This window comes from Nyctereutes procyonoides, unplaced genomic scaffold, assembly GCF_905146905.1.
Source record: "Nyctereutes procyonoides isolate TBG_1078 unplaced genomic scaffold, NYPRO_anot_genome, whole genome shotgun sequence".
NCBI classification, from domain to species: domain Eukaryota; kingdom Metazoa; phylum Chordata; class Mammalia; order Carnivora; family Canidae; genus Nyctereutes; species Nyctereutes procyonoides.
Genome location: NW_026575126.1, coordinates 70,228,237 through 70,242,912, shown reverse-complemented (window position 1 = coordinate 70,242,912; position 14,676 = coordinate 70,228,237). Strand labels below are relative to the sequence as shown.

At 49.5% G+C, this 14,676-nt stretch overlaps 1 protein-coding gene across 8 annotated transcripts in view; it reads right to left on the bottom strand.

Annotated features, from left to right (window-relative positions):
* Nucleotides 1–14,676, bottom strand: part of CUX1 (cut like homeobox 1) — a 373,714-nt gene that overhangs the window by 211,905 nt on the left and 147,133 nt on the right. The window lies entirely within an intron of this gene.

Here is a 14,676-nt window from a genome sequence, read left to right as displayed (position 1 = left end):
CATGTGGTGCCATAAATGTAGCTCCTAAGGCTACATTTGTACCAGGAACCTACCGTGAAGGCCATATTGCCCCAGTGTTGTGCCAGGACCTGGATGGCAAGACCCAGATACAGCTGGGAAACCCCTGGGCTTAAGGAAACCCGGGCAAAGTTCTCACATTTAATCCTGTTCCTGGAAATAGGGCCATGATTTTCACCTAACCCTGTAACGGATTAAAGCAAGAGCAAGAAGATTGTGTATGGGAGTAACTCGGTAGAAAAAGCAGAGCCCTGTGTTCCCGATGTGGGAGGCAAGGTGACCAGCCACAGAACATACACCGAGTGTCTGGACCTGGGTCTACAGAAAATTGCTAATGCTTACAGAATCACTCTTCTTTTTGGTAAACCAATGGCTTTAAAACACTTCTGGAATTCCTCTAGCAGTCCTTCTCAGGCCTGTTACCAAATCCTAACTTCTGCACAGTTCTGGAATTTCCTTCTGAATGCACAGCAAGGCTTCTTTGTAGTGCAACAATTCAGGAAAGAGATAGAGCTTAACAAATTCTATATCTTTTGGCCACAGCCGTTGGCCCCACCAGATGAATCATAGAGAAATCCATAAATGTCGAAAGTATTTGCACAGACTTTTCTTTTATTACCTTATATGGCAAATATAGATCTATTTATCTCTAATCAACTCAATGTGAGCTTTAGAATTTTCCTTACCTTACTGTCTTTCTTAAGAATGTCTCTTGCTCTATGACTTAGCCACACACAGCAACACACCCCAATGACAATACTGACATTCATAACCCTGGGCTGTTTTTTTTTTTCCTCTCTCTCTTTTTTGTGGTATGAGAACAGAATGTTTTACATCAGTAAATATTTGAGGTAGGTCAAAATACCTAGCTATTTACATTCTTGCTACATCATAGCTGAACAACAAGGGGCTATAAGGATTTCTACAAGAATTTAACCTGAGTGAGTTTTCTTCCTCAAGGAATCGTGTTTCTTATCTCACATTTAGGAATCAGCTAAAGAAGAGTGGTTGGGGCTGATTTTTTTTTTTAAGTGGGAAATGGAATTGTTTTTTATTTTTTTGTTTTTAATTCATGAGAGACACTGAGAGAGAGGCAGAGACATAGACGGGGAGAAGCAAGCTCCCGGCGGCGAGTCCGATGTGGGACTCAATTCCAGGACCCTAGGATCATGTCCCAAGCCGAAGGCAGATACTCAAACCACTGAGCCACCCAGGTGTCCCAGCAGTGATTTTTTTTGACATATTCCTTAAAGAGATAAACATCAAGAATATTTTCAGGCTTCCAAGCATGGACTGTGGGGAAATTCCATGACTGGCTAAGCCAGTCGAAGAAGTCTGGAGAACGCCTACTGAGCTCATTTGTTCACTCACTAAATATGCCCCAAGAGTCAAGCTAATACAGCTAGCTGCCCCACTCCTGAGGACAGAGAAGGGGAGCAAGGTACAAGGGAAGGGGACAACAGAGTCCTCCAGCTTTCAGAGAAAGGGCTTTGGTTGGGGGCAGGCGGGAGTGGGTTTAGTGAAAAAATGGAGGTGGGCACAGGGGAATGAGGGTAGGCACAGGGAAGGCTGTGGGAGGGGACTGTGAGGTCACTGCACCTGCCCAGAGGAATGGCCCAGTGGGGTGGTCCCCCAGGCAGGAGGGGGTCTGGATGCTGCTAGAGGCAAGGTGGCAAGGAGCTGGCCTCATGACCCTAGGCTATACTTTTAAGGACAATCAGCCAGACATCCATCTCTCTTCTCTCTTTATTTTCATATTTCCCCTTGTGACAAGAGCAAAGACTTCAAATACAACCTCGAAAAGATGCTGAAGGCCCACAAGAGATCTGAGAAGCTGGCTGTACGGTCTGAGGTTCAAACATTTGGCTATCCGACCTGAAGTTGAGAGGATTCACCTGCCATTCCATCCCATCAGGTGACTCTTTCCTCAAGAGTCGATGGACACCAAAGGGTGTCTCTGTTGGGAATGTCTGCATATTTGAAGGATCACGGGGAGGTATGTTTCTATAAAGGCCATGCAAAATCAACACTATGGTGACCTGTGTTTCAAACTTCATTTGGTGAAACTATTTCTAAGTATGCTTTCTCTGTTGTCTGAAAGTATCTGTAACAAAATATGTATTTTAAATTAGAGGATCACGGCAACTACAAACTGCACTCCCCTCAGCCTCCTGTCCTGAGTGGGTACCGACTCCACATGGTAGCTCTCTTCCGCAGAGGGAGTTAAAGAAAAACACATCGGAGAGGTTGTCTTAGTCTCGCAAATCTCACAGACATCCTAAGAGAGCAGCAGAGCTTTTTAGAAAGGCATTTCCTGGTGGTCTTAGGGAAGGAGTTTAGGGGAATGACTGGTTTCTGCTAGGGGGATAGGGTCACAGGATCAGAGTGTGCCCTTCTCCAAATGTTCCCTGCATGCCAAGTGCTGGGCTAGGCAGTGCTGAGATCCATCACCCTCTCATGATTCTTTCTCTGTAACAAAAGCCCTTATCGGATTCCCACTACCTGCTAGGAATGCTATGAGAATAGATGGCAACATGGGTATACTATAAAGTGATATATCCAAAGAGGGGTTCTTCCACCTGAAACATCCTGGTAAGGGGTTGCAGAAATAAAATTCAATAAAAGAATACTGAGTGGGGTACTTGGGTGGTGTCTGCCTTTGGCTCAGGGCATGATCCCACGATCCTGGGATCGAGTCGCGCATCGGGCACCCTGCATGGAGCCTGCTTCTCCCTTTGCCTGTGTCTCTGTCTCTCTCTCTGTGTGTCTCTCATGAATAAATAAATACAATCTTAAAAAAAAAAAAAGGTACTGAGCAAGGTAAACTGACTGATTGGCATCTTCTGAAAGAGTCCTCAGGTTAACAGGTCACGGGTGCTTGCACACACGACCCTCCCCAGAGTTCCATCAGTAGCCACCCAAGCCTCTTTGAGACGCTCTTTATCACAGGGACATGCGTGCATAAAGACACACACACAAACAAGTCAATAAACAAGTTCATCACCTGGTAGCTCATTCCCCTTCCAGGCTCGCTTCCTTGGGTGCGGCCTCATGTATGAGACACTCATGAGACATGTATGAGACACATGTTCTCCAAATATAGATGTGATTCAAGAAATACTCCACATGGTTTAGTAGCTCTGGTAACCTCCCTTTCTTATGTAAGCATATCTGCAAAGTCATCCTTATGGAAAATTTCAAATCCACCTGGATTGGAATGCCAGCTTTGCCGTGTTCTAGCAGTGCAAATTCAGCTGCTTGCTAAGATTTCTCTCTGAACCTCGGATTTTTCCCTATTGGGTAGGAATGATGCTACTGGTCTTAGAAGAACAATGTCCAACCCACAGCAGGCAGCCAGTAAATATTTTTGAGTGAATGAATGCACTGAGTTCTCAAAGTGGCAGTCACTGGGATGATGGTCGTGATGTTATGCCTTTGTTGCATGTGTCCTACTCAGGGCGTGAAACCTCTCCCATCTTTTACCTGTGTGGTTTGCAAAGTGTTCCTTTGTGACAAGTGGGTGCTTAGGGAGTCTAACCCGATGGATGGCAAGGCTGTTACTTATCCCCGGCACTGAATCAAGGGCCTGGCATTGACTGGGTGTTCACACCGTGCTGCTGACTTTAGGGAAGCCAGTGCCATCTCTGTAAGCCCTTGCTCCTTCTAACTGTTTTCCTACGCCACCCCTAAGGTTGCCCAATGCAGCTCACGGTGTCCTATGCAGGGCTGGGCTGCAAGGATTTTTCCCACACAATAGAAATTTCCCAAGGTGATCTCTGCTAGTCTGTGGCTGGGAAAGTCCAATAATGTCCTGGGTTCCCTCTACTATTAGCCCCAAACTTGGCACCCAGATGATGTGAGAATGACTTCCTATGCCTTGTCCTGTGGACACCTGGCATTTTTATATCAGGCAAGGCTGCTCACCACTTTTTTTCTTTTTTCTTTTTTAAGACATGCACTGTTTTGAGAGGTTGGATCAGAGCAACCTTTCATTTCCATACTCCCCATATAGGCTAGAGATGCTCTCTTTCTATGTCTTAACATGTACCAAAGAGAGATTAAGCTAAATGAGGCATGCCGTTCATGAAGGCTCACTGAAATGATGCCTGTTAATCTTTTAAATGGCAAGAACATTATGCAACACAAAAGGAATCTTAGTAATTCTAAAGCTTTTACCCAACTGAGAAAGTCTAAATTTACAGAAGCTAGAGGTAAAGAAGTTCTAGGTGCTGCCCGAAACTGTCCTCCACCCCTGGTGTGGAGGCATATAGAAAGATCCTGTACTAAGTGACAAAGGGTGGAGGGTGGAAGGTACAGGGCAGGAAGCTGGGCTCCCAGACCTGGCCTGGGCCCCTAACTCACTTGAATGGCTTCGCCTATAGAAAGAGGCTTATCTTCATGGTGTGGACTGAGCCATTTCCTGTGCCTTCTCTGACAGAGTTGCTCTGCTGCCCCTGTAGTCTTTCCATAGCATGTACTTTTAGGTGATGGGGGGCACCTGGTTACATCCCACGGGGAGTTCTAAGGGTGTCACTTGCAAGGCCAGCACCATGGCAGGCCCTGTCCTGTGCTATCTTGTGCATGTATCAGAAAGCCCTTTAGGCGTGTGGAATGATCCTCACTGTGGACCCAGGGAATCTGGGGCTCGAAGAGGCTGTTTCATTGGAGAATATTTGGCCCTAATGCAAAGTCAGGGGCCTGCTGGGGCCAAAGCGACTATGTTGTGTGGCCGCCTATGCTAGATTGCACCTGAAACTGGGCCCAGGGCCGATCATGTCTCTGTATGCTATCCTTCTGGTTGGTTAATCTCTCAGGCTGCTGGAGCGCACGTGGCCAAGGGTTCCCAGAACTGGTGAGCAATCAAGAACCCAATTTAGCTCTCATATACCACATGTGAACCTGTCTGTGCTCGGCAGGCAGAAGTTCTGCACAAAGGCCTGCCATGTGAAGTCACGACTTCACTTAACTACACCTCAGTCTCTCTTCCTAAAACAGTATTCCATTCACCTTTGATATGTGATTTGACATCTGCTACATGTTAGGTTCCAGCAATGTCCTGTCCTGCCAGAGGGAAAGAATGGAACCTTGCCCCAGCATGCAAGTCCACAGCAGAGGAGGACAGCATGGGAATAGGCATCCAGGCACTCCTGTTCATGGAGACCAAGCACGGTCACTCTGATTGCACGGAGCAGGGGTAGGTGCTGGGCGCCTCCTCTCCTTTCCACCTGGAAGCTTGCATCGGGCATGAAGCCGCACATGCAAATAATGACATGGGGGTGGGGGGGTAAGGGACACCCAGGAAAGAAAGGCACAGGGAAAATATGATGGAGGAGGGAGAGAGAGAGAGAGAGAGAGACCCTCTCGATGGATCAAGGAAGGACAAGAGGAGGAGGAGGAGGGCACTTAAGCTGGCAAGGCTTGGACATGGAGGAGCAAGTGGGGAGAGTAGGAGGCTTTCTAGAAATGAAGCACGTCCCCAGGGGCCATCTGGGCAACTCAGAGGACCCGAACATGGCCTACACAAGGAAGAGTCACCACCACCCACGACAAAGAAACAGAGGGGTCGGATCAGGGGTTGTTTAAACCCCTGAGAGGAGTCCCCAGGATGGGCTGGACAGGGAAGCATGGAGCTGAGGACATCAACAGGGAGTAAAATCTAGGCAAAGGGGGTAAAACAAGAAATGGGAAAAGAAACCAAAAAGCCCAAAAGCCGGGCAGCCTGGGTGGCTCAGCAGTTTAGCGCCACCTTCAGCCCAGGGCCTGATCCTGGAGACCTGGGATCGAGTCCTACATCGGGCTCCCTGCATGGAGCCGGCTTCTCTGTCTCTGTGTCTTTCATGAATAAATAAATAAATAAATAATCTTGAAAAAAAAAAAAAAAAGCCCAAAAGACAAAAACAAAAAAACAAAACCCACAAAAAACCCAAAACTCAGAAATGGGGCAGTTGCAATGGAGGAGAAGCAATATGGTATTCTCTAGAACAAAACAGACAGGACCTGGCAAGTGTGGTGCCCCGAGAAGAGAAGCCTGGTGGAGATGAAGTCTGCATGAAACGTAAAGCCAGGATGAGGGATCATGACCCTGCAGCCAAGTAGAGAAGCAAGGATTGGGCCAGGCCCCAGAAGGTAAAGATAATGGGAAGCTGCTTCTGGAATACTAGGCCCTCACAGGACCTAGTGATCTGGAGAAACAAGGCCCTGGGATGGGGGGTCAGGAGTGATGGGCGGGTGGGGGGGCAGTGACCAGAGCCCTCAGGGGCTTTTGGGGACCAGGAGAAAGAAGACACTACAGGAAACAGCAGGATGTGGCATGAACTCAGAGAGAGCAGAGGCGGTTAAGAGTCAGCGGTGAAGACAGAGAGGGCAGCCAGGCTGGGGAGGAGAGTTCACTCCTCCAACAAGATGAGTGGTGGGGATGGAGAGACACCTCAAAACACTAAGTCACTGCAATAAGGATGGTGGTGACAACAATGCAATCAAAAAGAAACACATTTCCATGTTGACAATCTGGAAAAGTGGAAGCCTCCCTCTACAGCCTATAGTCCATGGCTGGGGGGTGGGGGTGGGGATGGAGGACTTTGGTTTTTGTGTCCCCGGCACTCGAGGTTTCTCTCCCTGGGAGCTGCCAGTGACACTCAATCTGATGCGCAGAATGGCTTTAATCCACTCCCACCAGCCGAATCTTGATCTTGATTCGAACAGTTTCCAAAGATGATGGGCCAAACTCATTCATGAGAAGCTACTTCTTCCCTGAGGAAAAGATGCACTGTCCCTGAATTCTACTAGATACTTGCAGGGTTCCCCTTTGAGGAAGGAGTGTAGTGCTGGAGATGTCTGGGGCTTCAGTGATTCTAATAAGGCTTCCCTGTTTCAAAAGTAACCAAGCAACTGGCCTCGTTAAAAAATGAGTGAAAGAAAAAAAAAAAAAGAGTGAGCAACTGGAGCCCCCCTGCCCGCCCCCATGCTGGTCTGTACCGAAGGAGATGGACCTACATGCCAATCTGTTTTCTTCTTCATCCCCAGGCAGAAAGGGAATGACCCTGAAACAAAATGCAGGTGGCTTTCCTTCTGAGTGGCTGCAGCTCCCCCCCAGACCCCCTCACTTCCTGCCTCCCTGGGTCGGCGCCTCCATAACTGTGCACATAAGCTCCCGTGGCCTTATTTTCCAAGCTAATCTTCCATCATCTGTGAGAACTGACCGCCTGTCTAAACTCATCTACGTGCCCGCCCATTCCTTGCTGTTTTCCTCTTTGGGATCCTTTGCAGCTGCTCTTTCTTCAGGGAAAGGGCCTCACAGAAGCCGCTCCACCTGCACTGTACCTCTAGGAGCAAGTTCTAGAAGGGACACGATGAGAACAGTAACCTCAGTAAGGAACAGAGCAGGGAAGAAGGTTGATGCCTCCTTCGGAGCATGCTGTGGCTCCTGTCTGCCTCTGTCCAAGGCCAATTGCTCAGTGCCACAGGGCAACTCCGAGACTGCTGGTAACTTCTGGCTGGAAGCCTCCGGTGGGAGGCTGGAGGAGGGGGGAGGCATCGGGGCATAACCTGCAGAATCCTACCTGCAACAAGCACCAGGCTACCTCTGGGTGGTGGTGAGGGGCGGGGAGGAGGGGAGATACTACAAGCTCCCCTGGCCCAAGTCCAGTCTGGTGCCAGTATCTTTATGGCCAGTGAGCTAGGAGTGGTTTTTACACTTTTGAATGGCTGCATTTAAAATGGTCGGATAAGTCCCTATGCAATGTCCTTATCTTGCCTCTTGGCCATGTGGGCCTGAAATATTTAGTATCTGGGCCTTTAAGAGAAAGTTTGGAGTTCCCTGATTTATTCCCTCGTTCTCCTTTCCACTCATCAGCCCACTCCCTCCCTCCCTCGCAGGCCTGCATACAGTACAGGGGATGAGTGTGGCCAAATGGAAAGAACCAGGAGGCCAGAGCACCTGGGCACACAGCAGCCTCTGGACTATCCCCCCACCTGGGCATGATCCTTGCTAAAAGATTGCTGTAAACAAATGAGATGTGGGATGTGAATCTCTTCTTTAAAAGCTCAGGACGCTTCAGGGATGAAAGCTGATTGTCACTAGTACTTACTTACCAGTTGATTTATCACTAAAATTTATTTTCTTTACTTGTAAACGTTGAAGCCTGACATTCTCTCCAAGTGCATGCCCATAGAGAATGTGTGCAAGGATTTGCTCAGGTGCCAGAGAGATGACCCGAGCAGCTTAACCCGGCTTCCACGATCCCATCTCATCTCTGGGTCAGGCTAAACTTTCTGTGTGTCCCCGAGAAGCCCACATGCTGGGGGTGGGAGCTGCCCAGCTCGCTGCAGACGGCTCACCCATCCACACTCTGTGTCCAGACATATGTGCTGGGAGACCAAGGATTAAGCCGTATATTTTAGGAAACTTGGCCTGTCTACACATCTTGTAACACAAAGCTCGGGCAATTCAGAGAAAAGGGTGATACTTCACATTTGAGGTCATTCTAAAACCAGGGTTGCAATTTAAGTTGAATTTCAGTGACACTGTGGTGACCTTATCACCTCATGATTCCTGGGCATTTAATGCAGCAGCCTCTGGGGCAAGAATGAGGAATCAGAGACTGCAAAAGCTTAGGGCGGCCGGGCAGAGTGGTGTGGCAGGCATGGACCCCAGGCTTCCCAGCCCAGGGGTCTGCTCTGTCCACAGGGGCTCCCTCCTCTGATCCCAAGCCCCCCAATGTGGTCACTATTATTTGCAAATACAAGGCTGGTGGTGGGCCCCTCTCAGGTCACTTTTTGGGCAGCTGAAAAGTAGCCTCCTTTATCATGACAGCTTCCACCGGTCCCCTATAACCAAAATGCGCCTGAAACAGCAGGGAGGTACATGCCAGCCCCATCTGTCTGGGGCACTGTCCCCCAGACAGTGGGGCCCGTTGGATGGGGTGGGACAGAGACCTTACCTTGAAGGACCAAAGGACTAGGTCATGATCCCGGGGTCCTGGAATGGAGCCCTGCATCGGGATGGGGCAGTGAGCCTGCTTCTCCCTCTCCTGTTCCCCATGCTTGTGCTCTCTCTCTTTCTCTCACCAAATAGATCAATAAAATCTTTTAAAAAAGCAAAAACATGAGGTGGAACACATGATAGAGAAATAGAAGCACCCCAAATCCCACGGCTGTTGGTGCCAGAGGAAAGGAACAGGCCAAATCCCTCTCCCTGCCCAGGACTTGGGGTGTCATGCAGAAGTCACAACCACATACACTTTCACCTCACCCAACAGTTCTCTGACCATCCTTTAATCACATTTTGGTAAACGAATCACAATTTTCTATCAATGTAAGAGCAGATGGATAGCGACATCTCTAACTTCAGCACACTCCATAAAAGCAGTTAATCAGTGAGTAAGCACTCCTGAGCCGGGGCCAGGGCTTGCTTCTTCAAGCAAACCTGTGAGGACTCTCTCCAGGAGGGCAGAGTGGCACTTGCTCAGCACATACTTATTGAGTACCCACTGTGTGCCCTGTATGTGCATGGCCAGGAAGATCAACCGAGCCTCTTAAACTGGAGTCCTGTGAGGACAAAAGATGCAAATAATGGCAATCTAGTGTGAAAAAGCAAATTAGGTGTCCAGGGTTCAGAGGCGGGCAGGCCTTCGAACACACCTGCTCTAGATCTTCACTGGCTGGGTCCTCTCCAGTATGAAGCCCACCCAGGGAGGGCGGGGTGATGGCTCTGGGTCACCAAACCCCAGGACACCCTGTTTATATGTCTGCAGTCCCTGGAGAGCCCCCTGTGGGCTGGGCTATGACTTTCGGATGTTTCTATTCCTGGCATGGGCCCTGACAAATAGGATACATTTAATACAAATATTTTATTAAAGATCTTAAAGGTAGGGTGCCTGGGTGGCTCAAATGGTTAAGCACCTGCCTTTGGCTCAGGTGGTAATCCCAGAATTCCAGGATCAAGTCCCATACCATGCTGCTGCTTCTCCCTCTCCCTCTGTTGCTTCCCCTTGCTTATGCTCTCTTGCTCTCTCTCTCTCAATTAAATGAAGAAAATCTTTAAAACAAAATAAAATTTTTTTAAAAAATATCTTAAAGGTGGAGAAAGAGCATTTCCACTTTCTACCCTACTCCTCCCCTCCAAGTCACAGCTAAATGAACAAGGGATTTTCTGTTTGAAGACAAGAAACTCCCAGATTTAACAATTTGGCTCATGGGGAAGCAGTCAACTGGCGCTACTAAGAGTACCCAAGGTGAATGCCCATGGTCAGTCCTCCTCCGGCCTAAGTCTGGCAGGTAGGTGCACGCAGTCATTTTGAAAAGACCCTGAGCTATCCTACGGATTCTCCAAGTGAAGGCTACAGGATGTTGGTCAAAAGAAAAATGTTTAAAGGTATCTTGCCCCAAATTCTGAGGAACACTCCCTCAAACCCATCGGCGCGATAGGGAACTGCATACACCAAAGTCAACTGTCTGCCAGACTGCAAACGAATGTCTGAAGGAGGAAGTCGGGTGCATGGAAAGCGGCAAGATGCAGTCTGTCGTGGCCTCCACATGAGGATAAGAGTCTGGGTCAAAGCTGCCTACTCGGGAAAACATTTGGAAGCAGTTTTACTGACAAGTTGCCTTCGAGAAATACTGCAGACAGAGTCCGATTTCTATTTTAGTGCTAACATCGGGAAACGAGTTTAAGACACATGTGTCTCACGTCAGGGCAGCTGCTTTTCTGAACAGCTCAAAATAGAGACTCTTGACAACACGCTCACACGACACTGACAAAACCACTAGGCCCTGCAAAGGGGACAAAGGATTTCATTTTCTCTCCAAACCTGAAAACTTCGGAAGCTATCAAGTTTTAAACGAGATCCAATTGGATGCATTTGTCAGTAATCTTTAACCCAGTAGCTGGACCCCTCACAGGGCAGCATGGACTGCTGGGCCAAGTGTAATCTGGGCAACAACTGGGCCCCAAGTGGACCTGCCCTGATGAACATCATCCTCTGTCAGGGGGTCTTCCTGGGGAACATGTCACAGGCCTCAGGGGAGCAGAAACCACACTTGAGCACTCTAATTGTGGGGTGCTCTCTCAAATCAGGGCAATCCTGTGGTCTGGAGGTAGCCAACATCAATCAAAGGCAGCCCCCAAACTGGTATGTTTGCTGGAGAACTAAGATCTCAAAGTCATCCTCCAACACTCGTCATCTATGAAGTTCAAAGGGTCACACAGGTGTGGCCAGCAAGCCCCTGGTGAGGCCAAGAGGAGGGAAAGCCTTAATAGGGGGGAGGGGAGAGCTGCTTCCCTGGACATACATACCCAGCTAACAGATGGAGGCCCCAGGGATGGGGCCAACCCCACTCCCAACAATCAGATCTCGCCTGCTTCAAGCTGGCCCGGGGACAGCAGATGCCCCGAGATGTAGCACTTGATAGCGTGACGGAGGCCACCGTGTCTTTCCAGAATGTCTGCAGAATCAGGAGGAAGCTGGTGAGCCACGGGCTCTCCTCCAGCATACCATGCTGGAGGAGGGAAACACTGCTGCCCGAGGCCCAAGAGGAAATGCACTTCAGAGTCCCACCATAAACCTGAGAGCTCAGGGGCCTTTATCTCTCATCCCCTTGACAGAACCACCTCCCTGGACTTCAGAGAAGGAGGGAGAAAGAGCTGGATGCAGATACTGGGACAATGAAGGGCCCCTTGGCTGCAGGTGCTGTGGGGGCATCCTGGGGAGCAGGCCCTCTGCCCCACACACCAAAGCTGCAATCCAAAAAGCCAGTTTTTACCAGGAATCAATTTCCTTCAGGAAGACTGAAGTCGGGAAAGCCACCCTTCCCTCTTTGTTCTTCCTGAAACCCTATGGGCCTAACCGTTTTGAAAAGCTGCTCCTCCCACAACAAGCAGGGCTGTTGATACATTAAGACAGATGCTTTCCAGGCAGTCCTAGGTGAGCCCCAGGCTGAGGGTAGGTCCTGTGTTGGGATGCCTCCACCCCAGGGCAGGAAGTGGCTACCTCATCCCTGCATTCCAGGCTCTGCAACAGGCACTCTGGATGCCCAGGAAACATGGGGGAAGCGGAGGGTGATCTTTACTCAGGATCATGGCACAGGACCTGTCCATGTGGCAGTCCCAGGGCGGGGTAGAAGTGGTGGTAGGGAGCGGGAAAGTGCGTGGCCACAATGGAGTCCTGCTAACGCCAATTAAGACACGGTAATGGAGTTAAGTAGCTGGCTGGCGCTTGGACAGCACATGCTCCTCAGCTAGGGAATCCCTGGGCTGTGGATGGAGTCTAGGCCAGTGAGAACCACTCTGTAGTGCCAGCAGGGCCCAGCAGTGCTGGGTGGAATCAGCCTTATGACCAGACACTCAGTGAATCTTCCCTGAGATCATTGTCCCGGGAAGGGAGAAGCTGAGGCCTGTCAGCAAAACCTTGCCCCGGAGTTGGGGCTCTCAGCTGCACTTGGCTGGCTTCCTCCACTCATGGCCTGGGTTGCTTTGAGCAGCTTCCTAACCGTGAATCTGTTCTTTTCTTCTACAGAATGGGGAGGAAATAAGATAAGTACCCAGATGCGGACAACCCAGGGCAGTGCCAAGGAGCAATGGCCCTGTTTAGGTGAGCATGTCAGAGAAGTTTCTAGAGAAGTCTGTTTTGGGCAGGGACACGGAAGAGGGTGCACAATTTTTATGGGTGGACATCAGATGGCAAGGTAAGGACAAGGCCACAGCAGAGGAGAAAGAGGAGACAGGGCTGTATCAACAAGTCACAGAAAAGAAAGGAGAAAAGGATGCTGGGAAAAGAGGGAGGGAGTCATAATGAAAGCTTTGCATTTGGGGATCATCATTTCATTTTCTCCCCTTGTGTGTTTGCTTTGGTCCTGCCACCTACAGATCTGCCCAGGGCCCCACCAGGCTGTGTCGCATGAGGCAAAGCAGAGACGAACCAGAAAAAAAGTGACTTGCTGCAATATGCTTGAGCAGCTGGGGCTGGCTGCCAGAGGCATGGGATGCCGTCCACCCCACAGGCCCGCAACAGGGATTCCTCTAGGGTCAGCTGAGCTTAAGGGCACAGGACCTCATTTGGAGCAGCTTCCCTCTGCCCTCACTCACAGCACTGACCCGGAGCAGAGGACACAAGTCGGGAGGTGCCCTGTCACCTTCCGGCCACCCTCCTAGGCGTGGCGGCCTCCCCGAGAGTTCTCCTCCACAAGAAGGTCAGACGTCTCTACCAAAATGCAAAATAGGCAGATGGCCCTGCAGCTCTTGGATAAATATGAATAAGCACTGCCAAGCTTACTGCAAACTACCCACCAATCTGCTAAGTCCCCATAAACACAAATCACTCTGTGTTCACTAGGGTGTCGTCTTGCCTACAGGACCTGAGCCAGACCAGTGTGCATCTCAAACATCAACAAGAGTTTTGTACAAGTAAATCCAAGCCTTGACAACTACAGTCTGAAGACATAATGATCCACAAGGTCCTTTTCTGCACTTGTTTTTCTATTTTGTGACCCCAATTGTTTCCCAAGTAAAGTGTTACCTGAAGTTCTGCCAACATTTATCACAAGCAACCCTTAGCTCAGAGATATTGGATTAGGGTCATTTAGTCAAGGAGGCATAAGGCCATAATTTAAGCTACACAGGTTCAGAGGGTGTTGACTTGTAAGAAGAGATCCAGACTCATTAATTTTTAAAAGAACAGCAGAAAGAACAGGAAGATCCTGATGAGGTAAAGAATGTGCTCTGTCAGTGTGCATGGTTTCTCTGGTTTATACAAAGTTCTCCAAAATGTTTTCTGGAGTCCATGTGGCAGGATTAAATAAGCTAGTGTGGCTCGTATGTGAGGTGGATTCCTAAGCAATCCAGAAAAATGGAAGTAGCAAGAGCAGGAGGGGTGCCTGGAGATCTGAATCCCTCACAGCTCCCAATAATGAGGGTCCAAGGTGTACACCAAAGCCACCTGGGTTTCTACGATTTCTCTTCTGGATAAACAAGTTCTTAAATGCCCTCCAAAAACTAAACCAAGACCCTCTGTAACGCCCTCGGGAGGCAGATAACATGTAGGTATGTGAAGGCAACAACAGAAGTGGAAGCCCTCGGCTCAGGTCCAAATGCAACTGTCTGGGTGGAGAAAGCCAATTAAAGGTGGGCAAGGCTGATCAACCCGTCCCAGAAGAGACTGCTGCTAGGCTAATACCAGCAAAGCTCTAGATAAAATTTGAAAGTAATAAAAAATAAAATAAAGGTGACTCCTAAGGTATGGTAAGAATAATAAATGAGCCTGAGGCCCCCAGGGAATAACTTGGGAGAGCCTCAGCAAGGCGCTAATACGAGGGGTGGGCATCTCATGGTCCCTCCCAGACTCCAGGCTGGAGCAGGCTGGTGGGCCATGATGCCACCATAGGGGAGGCAGAAAAGCCCAAGTTAGCGGAGATGATCATGTTGGCTTTGGACATGCTGTGTTTGATGCACGGGGCAGGGGGTCAATGGATTCAGAGCTGGTGGAATTTGGAGCTGAAGGACAGAGAGGATAAGTGGCACTCTCGGCAAGGCCCGGCCTGCTGAACAGATGTGCAGGTGTGAAGGGCCAGTGTCTGCTCCCAGGAGCACCGTGGTGACAGAGAGAGGGGACCACAGGAAACCAGGGAGGGGCAGTCACGGAAACCAAGGGAGGAGTGCATCCTTAG